Below are 14,131 nucleotides of genomic sequence, written 5' to 3' on the forward strand. Positions count from 1 at the left end.
TGGTTTCGTAAATGGTTTCGCTTTGTTCACAGTGCCGGGAAGGTCTTCCTAAAACGACTCCCTTGCGTTTCGAGGATGCTTCACTGCATAGTAACGCGGTCAAGCGTGCGGTGAACCGCGCAGTGCGGTGAAACTGCGATGATTTCGAAAATTTTTCGTTTATTCAGTAATTTTCGAATATTCGAAAATTCCGAATACTAGTTTTTTTAAATTGGCATAAGAATTGAATAACAAAAGTATTTCGTTCATATTCAAAATTTCGAATATCCGCACACACCTATCGCGATTTCGCTCGTGCTGTCCAGCTTAATTTTTTGCGTGCTTTAATAGGGCTCACCATTGTAGGTTGGCATCTGAACTTCCGGTCTAAGCATAGTTTGCTAATGTCTCAGCAGGCGGCGACGCATAAGTGTTTTCTGAAACGCAGAGCGATGTTGTTCGAACTAGCGAAACGGCGTGGAATTCACGTCATGTAAAGCAGAGAAACTGGCCCTAAATGTAGTAATTAAGCTGCTTCTACTCCAGTTCTTTTTTCTTTTTTTTTTATAATGCCAGGATCAAAGAGTTAAAAGACGACTTTGGAAGCTCCGATTTCAGCGTTGATATGATGCAGATGTACAACGACGTTTAACTGCTGGCCGAAGTGAGCAAGTTTTCAGTCTCCGTTCACTGTAGAGTAGATGCACATGGTCGCCAAATGTTCCCACTATTTTATTTCTATTTCGTAGGACTTCCACAAACCGCACAAATATATCCTACCGCCAGCGAATATAAGTTTGTTGAACTTCAGCCGAGAGGAGAACCTGACGTACACCTGATCGAATATACGAGTGCGGCTCTCAGAAGCCCATCAAAGAAGCTTCTGACTGCCCTGAACTTTTTCTGATTTTTTTTTTTTTTACTGAATTGGCCCAAGATATTTTCAAAAGCACAAATAGATATCACAGGACGAAGACTCTTACTTCTAGACCTTGATGCCAAGCACGATTGCACTGCACTATCGCCCTGTCTGCAGATAACGTCATCTTCACAAGCCACACAAGATTCAGAAAAAGAGACAAAAATATAGAGGCTAAGCTACGAACTGAATGAAGTGAAGGTACAAATTGCTGTTTGTTGCAGTAAGTGCGAAGTAAATTTGTGTTTCAGAGCTTTCGAGACAGTTTCCTTGAGTGGCATTAACAGTCGGTGGGGAACAGTGGTGGGAGAAAACATTAAAACATGTATACAAGCGAGTTAAAAAAGAGGCAGAGCACCATTTTTTGCGCATTCTGGAAAGATTTGGCGCATTTTTTGACTGCCATATTTAATTATTTCCAACTTTTTTTTATGTTTGTTTTCAGAAAATGCTAAATGTGCATATTGTTTTTACAAGGTGCTTTTTTTTTTACCGTTTACAAGCTGTCTATTAAAAAGTATGAGACATATGTCTGTGCAGTGTGTGTTGGTGGGTTTCGCAGCAAGACGGGCATCAGCTACGTGATAAAACTTGGTGATTAAACAATTAATTAACAAAAATTTCCTAATCAACTTTATACTCTTGAATTTATATGGCATGGTTATATTGCGAAGTTAGAGGCCGTCGATATCAAAGGTGAAACCCGTTTTTTAAATATCCGTATTCGACACTGTGGCTCAATTTTTCGAACCTCAAAAATATGCATCTTAAAGTTCACTGACTTGGCTTTTCGCCATTTGACTTGCATAAAATGTCGTCTATGACAATTTTTGTGAATTAAATATAGACGCCATTTGTGTATTTTATAATACTGATGAAGGTAATATGATTTGGCGATATTGACTCGCGTAATGACGTCACTTATAATTGAACAATGAGGGAAATTTAACTGAATGAGCATTAAGGTGCCTATTTTGAACTTTCGACAACTGGAAGCATAAAGCCGGTAATGAAAATTTATAGACAGGGTTCGCCTTTTGTGTTGACGGTCTCTAGCTCAATAGAATAGTGCCCTCTACAATAAAAAATAAAAAGTTGATGGGTAATTTTTTTGTGGTGGGATCACCAAGATTGATCATGTGCATCATGTTCGCCTTGCTATAAAGCCGATCATCCCAAAAAGCCCAGATGTATTTCTCATAGTTTCCAAAATACAGGTTTATCACGGCTTACGTTTACAAAAGCCACCCTGTATATTTCCTGTATATTTTGTGCATTATGGTCCGGCACATAAGTGTGTGTGTGTGTGTGTGTGTGTGTGTGTGTGTGTGTGTGTGTGTGTGTGTGTGTGTGTGTGTGTGTGTGTGTGTGTGTGTGTGTGTGTGTGTGTGTGTGTGTGTGTGTGTGTGTGTGTGTGTGTGTGTGTGTGTGTGTGTGTGTGTGTGTGTGTGTGTGTGTGCGCACGTGCGTGCGTGCGTGCGTGCGTGCGTGCGTGTGTGTGTGTGTGTGTGTGTGTGTGTGTGTGTGTGTGTGTGTGTGTGTGTGTGTGTGTGTGTGTGTGTGTGTGTGTGTGTGTGTGTGTGTGTGTGTGTGTGTGTGTGTGTGTGTGTGTGTGTGTGTGTGTGTGTGTGTGTGTGTGTGTGTGTGTGTGTGTGTGTGTGTGTGTGTGTGTGTGTGTGTGTGTGTGTGTGTGTGTGTGTGTGTGTGTGTGTGTGTGTGTGTGTGTGTGTGTGTGTGTGTGTGTTTGAAAGAGAGAGAGAGACATTTATATAGCTGGATGGACACTTATATGCGTTATAGCAAGCTAAACTAATAAAAAAAAATGATTTACTAGAAAACAATTTTGAACACCTATCAGAAGTGGCCGTTTTTTTTTTTTCGTAGTCCCTTAAGACCTTTAACACAAAACATAAACCTACTAATAGGCATCCTAATCTTTCATAAGAAGTTAAAAAGAAAGCAAAATTGCATAGTTCTGATATTTTGGGATTTTTATTGAGCTTTTCACATCCGTGTTCAAGCATTTCGAGCTTAAATTGTTTGGTAAACTTTGAGATTTAAGACTTGTTCTAAGAAAACTATTGTTTTGAAAGCCCACTTCAGCTGCATCTTGATGTTGTACCAAGATAGAGCAAAAACTACATTTAATAAAAATATTTTCTAGCACCTATCAGAATCGCCTTTTTTTTCGCTGTTCCTATAAGGTTAAAATCTGATGAGAAGAGAGGAGTCGCTGAAGAAAGATTTGATGTTGGGAAGACTCTTGGCGAAGACTCTTGAGAGTTCTTTGGACGGCCAGAAGATCAAATCAGTCGATATTGTCTACCATAAACCCTGACTGCTCATTGGAGGGTCAAATTCTAAAGTTAAAGCTCAGCTATCTTGGTCATCTGATGAGAAAAGAGGCGTCGCTGGAGAAAGGTTTGATGTTGGGAAATATTGAGCGTCTCCGGAGAAGGGGTAGGCAGCGAACGCGATGGTTAGATGGCATCCTCGAGGCACTGCAGATGAAGTTATGTGATGTTAGGAAGATAGTGAGAGACCGGAAAACGTGGCGTGACATGGTCCATAGGGTCACGAAGAGTCGGACACGACTGAACGACTGAACTGAACGGATAATGTTAAAATAAAAATAAAGTACCAATTAGTTAATCAATCATCTAATCATCAGACTCTATTATGTGCATGATGTCCGTCTTAGCTGTACAAGACCTATACCCCATAAACCAAACCATACCGAACAACTACAAGAGCCTGCTTTATTGTGGAATTAACCACAGTGAAGACAAAAGTGTATTTTATTTTAAGTTTGTGTTCTTATGTACAGTAATGGTACATGTTACTGTATTACAGAAGGAGGTGCCACAGACTGCACTAACACAAGGACCTCCTGTGGTTAAAGGCATGGAAAATGGCATATCTATTTGGCAGCAAAGATGATTAAACAATTAGATACTACAATAGGCAAGTACGCGATACAAAATTAATTGCTAGCATAAGTGGCAAATTAATGGACAGCACAGGTCACAGTAGAGCAGTATTTTGTGAAAAAGCAATCCAAATACAAAGTATTATTTAGGAACAATGGCATATAAATGAGCAGGTGGCACAGGAAAGTGAAGGAAATCTAGAAATCTGGGAAAAACTGTAAATGTACTGACAAATCATTCGCACTCGGGGGCTGAGAATCGCAGATACCACCCTAGAGCACAGGTTACGCTAAATATTCCTAGATGTATAGTGCGTCTTTAGTGCACGATGGATTAATATTGTATGACATGACTTGATTGCTGGCTGGCAATGAAGTTCAGAAAGTTGTTTCTTGGGCTAGTTGGTAGATTTTGCACATTTTTGGCGAAGCCTGAAGCGCAAAAAAGGAAGACAGGGACGTGAGAGGCACACTGCGTCCTTTGTCCTGCGCTGTGTTCTGTGTTCTGTGTGTCTCGCACGTCCCTGTCTTCTTTTTTTGTGCTTCAGGCTTCGCCAAAAATGTGCTGGTAATGAGTTTTGTATTGATATTCTAGAGAACATGACGGAATTATTTGTTTGCCATAGTTATCGCGGGATATTGGTAAGAGCAGATTATTTTGCTCGGGGTATTATTAATATTAACCAAAGTGAGATCGAGAACACCATTAATTGTTATATCTTAGCACTGAACATAAAAAAAATGCAAATAAGTTTCTGGGGGGCCTCAAGTATCAGAGATGAGCGATTTTCATTCGCTGAATTAGATCAGGCGAATCGCTTAATTTTGTAGGTGGCGAAGACGTGAACGACATGGGGGCTATATAAGAAGTCTTGAGTAATACGTGCCTTGATTGTGTTTACACAGTCCAAGTTAAAGACGACACAAAAGTTGTAACGCAAAAAAAAGAAAAAAATAAATGTTCGTGTTGTCTTTTAACTCTGTCTGTGTAAACCCAAGCACCGCACGTATTTCTCTGGACATGATTCAACTAACCTTACCCACGCACTTCATCGTGTTATAAGTGTTGCGCCATGCTTACAATAAGTAGATTGAGTCACTATGAACAAAATAAAAATAAATAGGATTAAGTATATGACGTTGAAAATAATGACGTGTTCTTAATACCCGAATTCCAAAAGCAATTTTGTGTACTGGTTACTTAGGATACACGTTAAACTTCAATTTCTAATCAAGAAATAAACCAAGTAATGAGAAGGAATCAGACGAGTGGATAACATGAGTTTATAAGCGGTATAAAAGTTTTACTAATATATATATATATATATATATATATATATATATATATATATATATATATATATATATATATATATATATATATATATATATATATATATATATATATATATTTACACGTACGGGCAGGGCGTGTGAGAGCGGTCGTATGGTCTGGGTCACCATTGTCTGGACGTCGGATCAGGGAATATCTACAAAGAAAAGCTATACACCTTTCTCGGAAACTTCGTAGTTCAAAACTTGTTCTTGGTCTAGGACTCGAACCCGGATCCACTGACTGTCCGGGCAATTCGCACTACGAACTGAGCTGATCAGACGGTCTACAAATCAGATGGTATGAAAATAGATTTCATCAACAAATCGAAATAAAGACATGTTCGGTCCGGGGTTTAGGGGAATACCCAAACGCCGAGTATATTTGTAATAAGGAAGCGATTATACTCATTAGTATACCACTAAGCGTAGCGTACAGCTACAGAGGAAAACGACAAATAAAACATTGGTCCAACCATAGGTCGCCACTTCGAGTTATTTATTCACTCTCGTTCTACAATGTGACCGGCTGGCCGTCCTGGTTAGCCCGCCTAGAGAGCGCCCGCCCCTGACAGGCGATGGTGCCGGGTTCGAAATCCGAAGCAGAACGACTTTTTATTCAATTCTACGAATTTTTTCAAAATTTTTATAGCCTTTCTTTGTAACCGTACGGCTGCACAGTGGCGGATGCTAATGAGTCATTATGCCCCTTTATTAAAAACCTCGGGAGCAGTGGCACCTGAGTGAACGCTCATGGAAAGCGTCGACTGTATAGAAGTTGGAAAAATAAACTACATTGGGCTAGTGACAAGTGTATAGAATTTCACCGCACGTTTGTCTAGAACATATTGGTCTCTGAAATAGGGAATTGGCACCAATGTGCCTCAACCAAAGATACGTTCAAACGACTGCACATTGCGGCTTATGGGACTTGTTCCGCCATCTTTCGGTGCTTGCAGCAATACGACCGGCTTAAGTTCGGCTGCCAAGCCTCCCATTTTCCAGCGCCGTTCGTGGCAGAAAAACATTAGATCAAAAGCTACGCGAAAGCTCAGAAAAATAACGTGACATTTTTTTATTGACCTTTATTGACTGAATTTCTGCGGTACAGGGGCGCCGAAACCGGAGCAGGAGGGAGGGCCTAAGTATTCTTACATGGGGGATCCCTTCCCCCACATGACATCCTGCCTTGTTTTTATTTTATTTTTTATTTTGCTTTGCTGTAACCTATCTCAGACCTCCACACTTCCATCTTCTCACACGTCTTGTTGTTCTGCTTTTACTGGGCCTGGGGCATCTCTCAAGCTATCATTGTAGCTTTTCACCCGAGGCCCATTTCCTGTATATTACTGGAAATAATTTTTTTTCCATTCAATTTTTAGTTCATAAAATTGGCTACAACGACGTCGTAGTATAGGCAATTTTACGTTGATAGCACTCACAGAACACTAAAACAGTTCAGGATTAGAGATGCTACATTTTTGGATTTCATGAAACAGAAATTTAAGCAACAAAAATAGGCTGGCGCAGGTACAACTCTGAGTGCAACTTGCTCGTTGGTTTAGCTCTGCCAGTGCCCAGAAATGTAAGAAAGAGGATAGAGTGAGGAAGTATTTTTCAAGCGTACATAAAAAAAGTCTTTTCCAACCCTCATCTAAAAATATACTTCCAACCCACTGGGCATCAAACAAAAGGAATGACTGTCAAGGTGAGATGGACTTCGTGCAGACATCGTTGTGTTACCGTACACTTCTCAGACAACACACAGACGTCCCAGGGACATCCCAGGGATTCCGTCTATGGGAGATTTGGAAGTTTGAAGAAGTATCACAATAATCTTAAAAACATCCCAAGTGAAACAAGAAGTGACTTCCTCAGGACGTCCCAAACAATACCACTGTGGAACATATTTGGTGGGTTTTGCGAGCTTATTGGGACATTGTTTAGGAGGCTTTCTTCGGCATATTGTTATCCTAGGCCCTGTCTTTTGCAGGGACCTTCTAAGGAGCATGCAATTATGATGACCTCCTAAAATGGGTTTTTTTTTTCAGTTCTTGCTTATAAAATAATTATTAGTGCTCGTTGGTGCTCTTAGCGGACTCAACATGCCATGTTTATTTGCATTGGGACAAGACAGGGCTGGTGTGGCCAGAATTGTTGTAAAAGGACAGTTTGGGCGAGTTGGTTATGCATTTCTTATAAAACAGCGCCGTGTGTGTCTTTTCTCTCTTTTTAGTGCCCTGTTCATGCGCTGTTTTAAATTTTTGGGCAGAATATTGAGGCAGTGTTTTTGAATTTAAAAGAAAAAATGGCCACCGTGCTAGAGTTGATCATTACTTCTAGCTAATTATTTCTCGCGTTGAATTCAATTAGTCGCCCGCTGGGGTGGCGCAATGGCTATGGCGCCCGACTACTGTGCTCAAGGATGCGGGATCTAATCTAGGCCTCGGTGGCCGCTTTTCAAAGGAGGCGAAAATCAAGACGCCAGTGTGTTGTGCGATGTCAGTGCACGTTAAAGAACCCCAGGTGGTCAAAATTTTCCAAGACCTTCACTACGGCGTCTCTCATAGCCTGAGTCGCTTTGGGACGTTAAACCTTACAAACCAAACCAAGCCAACCAACTTAATCAGTTGAAATAGGGGCTGATTCAACACATGTATACATATATATTTGTCTGGAAGAAAATTATTATTATGTATTCGGTTAACGCCCGTGTGTCAAAGCATTTTCGGGGGCGTTGAACACTGCGTGCTGCAGCCTGTAATTCAGCGCTATTTGCATGCCTAGTCTGGGGTGTTGTTTTAGACACACAATGAATGCCGCATATTATGATAACAACACACGCAGCAGAAACTCGCATAAAGTTTAAACTCCTATGCAAACATTCACATTTGTAAAGCATAGATCAGTTACTGTCTTGAAATTAGCACTTGTATGGTATACTCATCCACAAGGGTGCCCCGTCGACTGCATATGTGCAACGTTATACAAAATATTCTCGTGCATATTTATTTATTTATTTATTTATTTATTTATTTATTTATTTATTTATTTATTTATTTATTTATTTATTTATTTATTTATTTATTTATTTATTTATTTATTTATTTATTTATTTATTTATTTATTTATTTATTACAATTAATCAGGGCCACATGTAACGTTCTGCTAATTGAGCCTCTTCATTTCTTTGTCGACAATAATAATAAAGCAATTAGAACATAGCCCTTCATCGACATCATCAGTCACCGGACCCACCCGCGCAGCATATATACCGCGATCTGCCGCGGATCACCTGCATGGGGCTCGACACCGCACGCTGCACCGTGCTAAACCCTCTGCTGACATTACAGGTTGGTTATATGAACAATTGCAATGAATGTAAAACTAGCAACAGTTGCCTTGTAGCGGTGTCTTGCCCCTATGTGATCAAGTGGCGTAGCGCTGTGCGAATATACTGCGACTGTATATCCTTCCACCTGCTGTCCCAAATATTGCTGCATCTATCAGGTGACGCTGAGCTCAACCCAGGCCCGCCAACATCACTCGGCGATCCATCTGTTCTAAACGCACTCAAACGCCTTGAGGACGCGAAAGCCGTCATATCTGATGAACTAAAAGAACTTACGGCTACGCAAGACAACCACGGAAAGCTAATATCGGAGCTAAACAACCGCATTTCTTTGTTTGAATTCGCTCGTAGAAATGACCCAAAAGATGAGAAAGTAGACGAAACCAACAAAATAAAACGTGAGCTTGCAGTTCTTCATGCCGCCAATATTGATGCAAACAATCGCATGCGAAGGAACAACTTGCTTTTTTTCGGCCTTAAAGATGTCGAAAAGGAAACTTAGGAGGAGTCAGAAACAAAATTTCGAGACCTGTGCTCCACTGAGCTCGATGTTCATTTGGACGCAGGATGTATAGAACGCGCCCATCGACTAGGATCATTCTCCACAAATAAACAGCGGCCAATCATCATTAAGCTAGCGCATTTTAAGATCAAGGAAAACATTCTGGCGTGTGGGCCCAAACTGAAGAACACGCCATACGCAGAGAAGATTTTGCCTCTGAAACACGTCTTGCTCGCTCCAAACTTCTGAAGTTTATTCGCCCTCAAAAATGCGCCTTCAAGCTGCGACTTGATAAATTGTACGCCGGAAAAAAAGTGCTATACTTACAACCATATTACTGACTCGGTTACCGAATGCACCGCACGTGTTTCCAACGCCGATGTTAGCGAATGACGCGCAACAAATCATGCTCCCAACAGACGTCCTTCATCATATCTCGACATCCAAATCGCATTCACCAACATACGAAGCCTTATTCCAAAGCGTGACCAGCTCCTTAGCTTTGTCGACGACATTGAAGCTCACATTATCAATCTAACCGAAACGTGGTTAACTGAAGAAGTCCTTGATAACGAATTGCTTCCCACTAACCTGAACTTCACCATTTATCGTCGAGATCGCAGTGGCCGTCGAGGGACTGGCGTTCTCATAGCTGTAATAAACACACTATCATCATCCTTGCCACGACGACGTGCTCGAACTATCGTGGATTTGTGTCCATACTTCAACTGTGAAAGCTGTAGTTGGCATTTGTTACAGGCCACCTGATCATGGTTCATCTTTTAGCAACTCACTCTACAATAGTATTTCATATATCAGGGACAACTTCCCCAACTCACCTATTTTTCTATTTGGCGACTTTAATTTTCCCCAGATTAACTGGCCTCTACTTAGCGTACCTGTAAATTCCCAATCCAGTGAGGCCAAGCAATTTCTTAATCTAACTCTTGATTTCAATCTTCATCAATCAATATCACTTCCGACGGGGGAGAATAAAACTCTTGATCTTTTGCTGACGAGCAGTCCTGACGACACTAAAAACTTAACGATTGTCCCTGGAATCAGTGACCACGCTCTCCTGCACATTTTCATATCACTGCTGCTAAAAGTCAGATCAGCATCTCAAAAGATAATCTTCGACTATAAAAAGCTGAACTTTGAAGCTATGAAGGACGAACTTGCACAGTTTCACACGTACTTTTTCGAGTCCTACTTGTCAAGAACGGTTAATCATAACTGAGGAATTATATAAAACAACATTAATAAACCTAGGAAACAAGTACATCCCAAAAATAAATATAAAATTCGATCATACCAATGAGGGGTTTACCGTAAGTCTGAAACGTCTCCTAAACAGGAAAAAACGCCTATCATCAATCAGCAAAGCCATCTAACAACCGTGCTACGTGGGACCGATATCACCAATCTGCAAAAACATATGTTGAAAGCGTATACCTGCGACAAAGCATAAATTATTTTCAGTCGATCTACTTGGAATCTTGCAATCGAACCCCAACGAATTCTGGCGTATTCTATCCCCCAGGTCTCGGCCAAATCAAATAGCCCTCATGGGAACTGCTGGTGAACCAGTGGAAACAGAACAATGTGTCGCCGTCTTGAACCGTTATTTCGTTTCGGTTTTCACCCTCCCCCTCCCGCACACAACTGTTTGACCCAGCCTCCATCAGAGTCGCCACCAGTCACGATGCCTGAGATACAGATTAATAATGCAAACGGTATCAGTAACCTCATTGATTCTCTAAAATTGTCTTCATCGGCAGGCTCTGATCATATCAATAGCAAACTACTGTAAATCACATCGGAAACCTCGTCACAGATATTACAATTAATCTTCACCCAGTCTTTACAATTAATCTTCACCCAGTCTTTACAATCGGAGAAAATACTGGACAATTGGAAAGTCGCTCAAATCGTTCCAGTTTTAAATCAGGTGACCGCAAATCAGCATCCACCTACCGTCCTATCTCTCTAACCAGTGTCCCATCCAAACTTCTCGAACACGTTATATCCACGAACCTAATGGCACACCTCGAATCTAACGACTTCTTTTATCCTCAACAGCATGGTTTCAGAAAACATCTCTCATGTGAAACACAACTTGCCGAGTTCATACACGACTTACTAGAATCCATGGACAATAACCTCCAAATAGATGCTATATTCCTAGATTACTCCAAAGCATTTAGTCGAGTTCCCCACAATTTACTTCAGAAACTCTCATCACTAGGAATTCCCGCCAACCTAATTCGCTAGATTTAAAATTTTCTTTCAGGACGCAAGCTGTTTACTTCCGCAAATGATAGCCACTCACCTCTCACCAATGTAACATCGGGAGTCCCTCAAGGCGCGGGACTGTCACCGCTACTATTCCTAATTTACATTAATGATCTCCCTTGTAATATAAAATCAAAATTACGTCTTGTTACGAATGATTGCGTCATATACAGAGAGATTAGGGCGACCAACGGCTCATGTTTGCTTCAATCTGATTTTAATACACTCGCCTCTTGGTGTAATAAATTCCTCCTTCCCTTAAACATTAGCAAGTGCAAATCCTTGACTTTCACGAGGAAACGCACACTGAATCAGCATCAGTATAGTATTGGCTCCCCCCGCATTATCCTACATATATATTAGCCTCCACCTAACCCCATCACTATCATGGGTAACCCACATTCAAAACATTTGCACTGAAGCCTCACGCACACTCGGTTATCTGCGACGTAACTTGAAGGCCGCATCCGCGGAGATAAAGCTAGCCTATATAACTTTCATTCGCCCCAAACTAGAATATGCGTCCTCCGTTTGGCACCCATCACAAGCGTATCTCGCCACCGATCTTGAAGCCGTACAGAATCGCGCCATCCGATTTATAATATCTTGCTATTCAAAGAAAACCAGTATCACAGCACTGAAACAGTCCATCGCCATTCCATCGCTCATGTCACGCCGTATCATATCTCGCCTCTGTCTTCTACATCACTTCTATTATCATCCCCGCACGAGACATGCAAAGCTACAGTCCCCCCCCCCCCCCCCTCCTCCCCACAGGACATCTAGCCGCCTAAACCATAATCATAGCATTGCATGTATCAAATGTCGCACCTTAGCACAAAATTCTTCATTTTTTCCGGACGAAATAGAACCGTGGAACGCCCTGCCAAACCCCATCGTATCATGCACTGATCGCAAATCATTCGGGAAAAAAATAAACGACCATCCTTCGTGAAGGCATCGCTGATGACGTCAGCAGAATTGTGGGCGCGCGGGGGAGACGGCGCTTACCTTGTTTTTTGCGTATGTTTGTGGTTCTGCTGACGTTGCCATCGATGACGTACCAACCAGCTCAAGTTTAACCAGTTTCATGAAAACGTTTTTCTCATGCATATCACATAAATTTGTATAACCTATTCGGCGTCACTTACTTGTGGTAAATTGTTATTCTTGTTTTATATATTGTTTCGTTTAACCCTTGCATTCTTTTTCTTGTTTCTGTTTTCTTTTCTTGTTGCTTCAATTTTTTCCTGTTCTTGTTCGCATTGTATATTGAGTTTGATCTCCCCTTATGTAATGCCCTCGGGCCTTTAAGGGAAAAAATAAATGAAATGAAATAGAGCTGTTCTGTGTGCTTCGGGGAAGTTAAGCGCCACGCTTAACTTTTGAAACATGTTCCCTTTTTTGCGATATGATTCATATCGCCCCTCATATCGTGGTAGGCTGCATTTAATGCAACATATTGCGCGGCCTTTTATATTTCCAATCTCCATAATAATTATCCAATTAGCAATTTTCATAATAATAATAAGAATTATTATTATTATTATTATTATTATTATTATTATTATTATTATTATTATTATTATTATTATTATTATTATTATTATTATTATTATTATTATTATTATTATTATTATTATTATTGGCTCATAGGAAGGGAAAGGTGCAGTATCTGTCACACTTGTTTTCTGTGGACACTTGAACCACGCCGTAAGGGAGGGGAGGAAGGTGGAGTGAAAGTGGAAAGAGAGAAAGAGGAGCCGTAGTGGAGGGCTACGGAGTAATTTCGACCACCTGGGGATCTTTAACGTGCGCTGACATTGCACAGAATACGGACGCCTCTTCGTTTCGCCTCCATCGAAACGCCCGCCGAGGTTGGGTTCGAACCCGGGTACTCCGGCACCGTAGTCTGGCGTCTTACCACTGCACCACCCCGGCGGGGCCACCTCCGCTGCCTCGTATGGACTGAAGAGATTGATTAATTGATTGATTGATTGATTGATTGATTGATTGATTGATTGATTGATTGATTGATTGATTGATTGATTGATTGATTGATTGATTGGGAAAGGAGCGGTAACTGTCTCACTTGTTTTCTTGTGGACACCGCAACCGCACCGTAAGGGAAGGGAGGAAGGTGGGAGAGAAAGTGGAAAGAGAGAAAGAGGAGCCGTAGTGGAGGGCTACGGAGTAATTTCGACCACCTGGGGATCTTTAACGTGCGCTGACATCGCACAGCACACGACGCCTCTTCGTTTCGCCTCCATCGAAACGCCCGCCGAGGTTGGGTTCGAACCCGGGTACTCCGGCACAGTAGTCTGGCGTCTTACCACTGCACCACCCCGGCGGGGCCACCTCCGCTGCCTCGTATGGACTGAAGAGATTGATTGATTGATTGATTGATTGATTGATTGATTGATTGATTGATTGATTGGAAGGGAAAGAAGCGGTAACTGTCTCACTTGTTTTCTTGTGGACACCGCAACCGCACCGTAAGGGAAGAGAGGAAGGTGGGAGAGAAAGTGGAAAGAGAGAAAGAAGAGCCGCAGTGTAGGGCTACGGAGTAATTTCGACCACCTGGGGATCTTTAACGTGCGCTGACATCGCACAGCACACGACGCCTCTTCGTTTCGCCTCCATCGAAACGCAGCCGCCGAGGTCGGGTTCGAAACGGGTATTCCGGCACAGTAGTCGGGCATCTTACCACTGCACCACCCTGGCGGGGCGGACTGAAGAGAAAATAGAGAAGAAAGAAAAAGAAGAGGGAAAGACGCGTGCCGTAACCGCTGTCGGCCACCACCGATGCGGTGGCGGGTGCAA

The sequence above is a fragment of the Amblyomma maculatum genome, chromosome 1, assembly GCF_055883805.1.
Source record: "Amblyomma maculatum isolate TAMU_Amacu chromosome 1, ASM5588380v1, whole genome shotgun sequence".
Lineage (NCBI taxonomy): Eukaryota > Metazoa > Arthropoda > Arachnida > Ixodida > Ixodidae > Amblyomma > Amblyomma maculatum.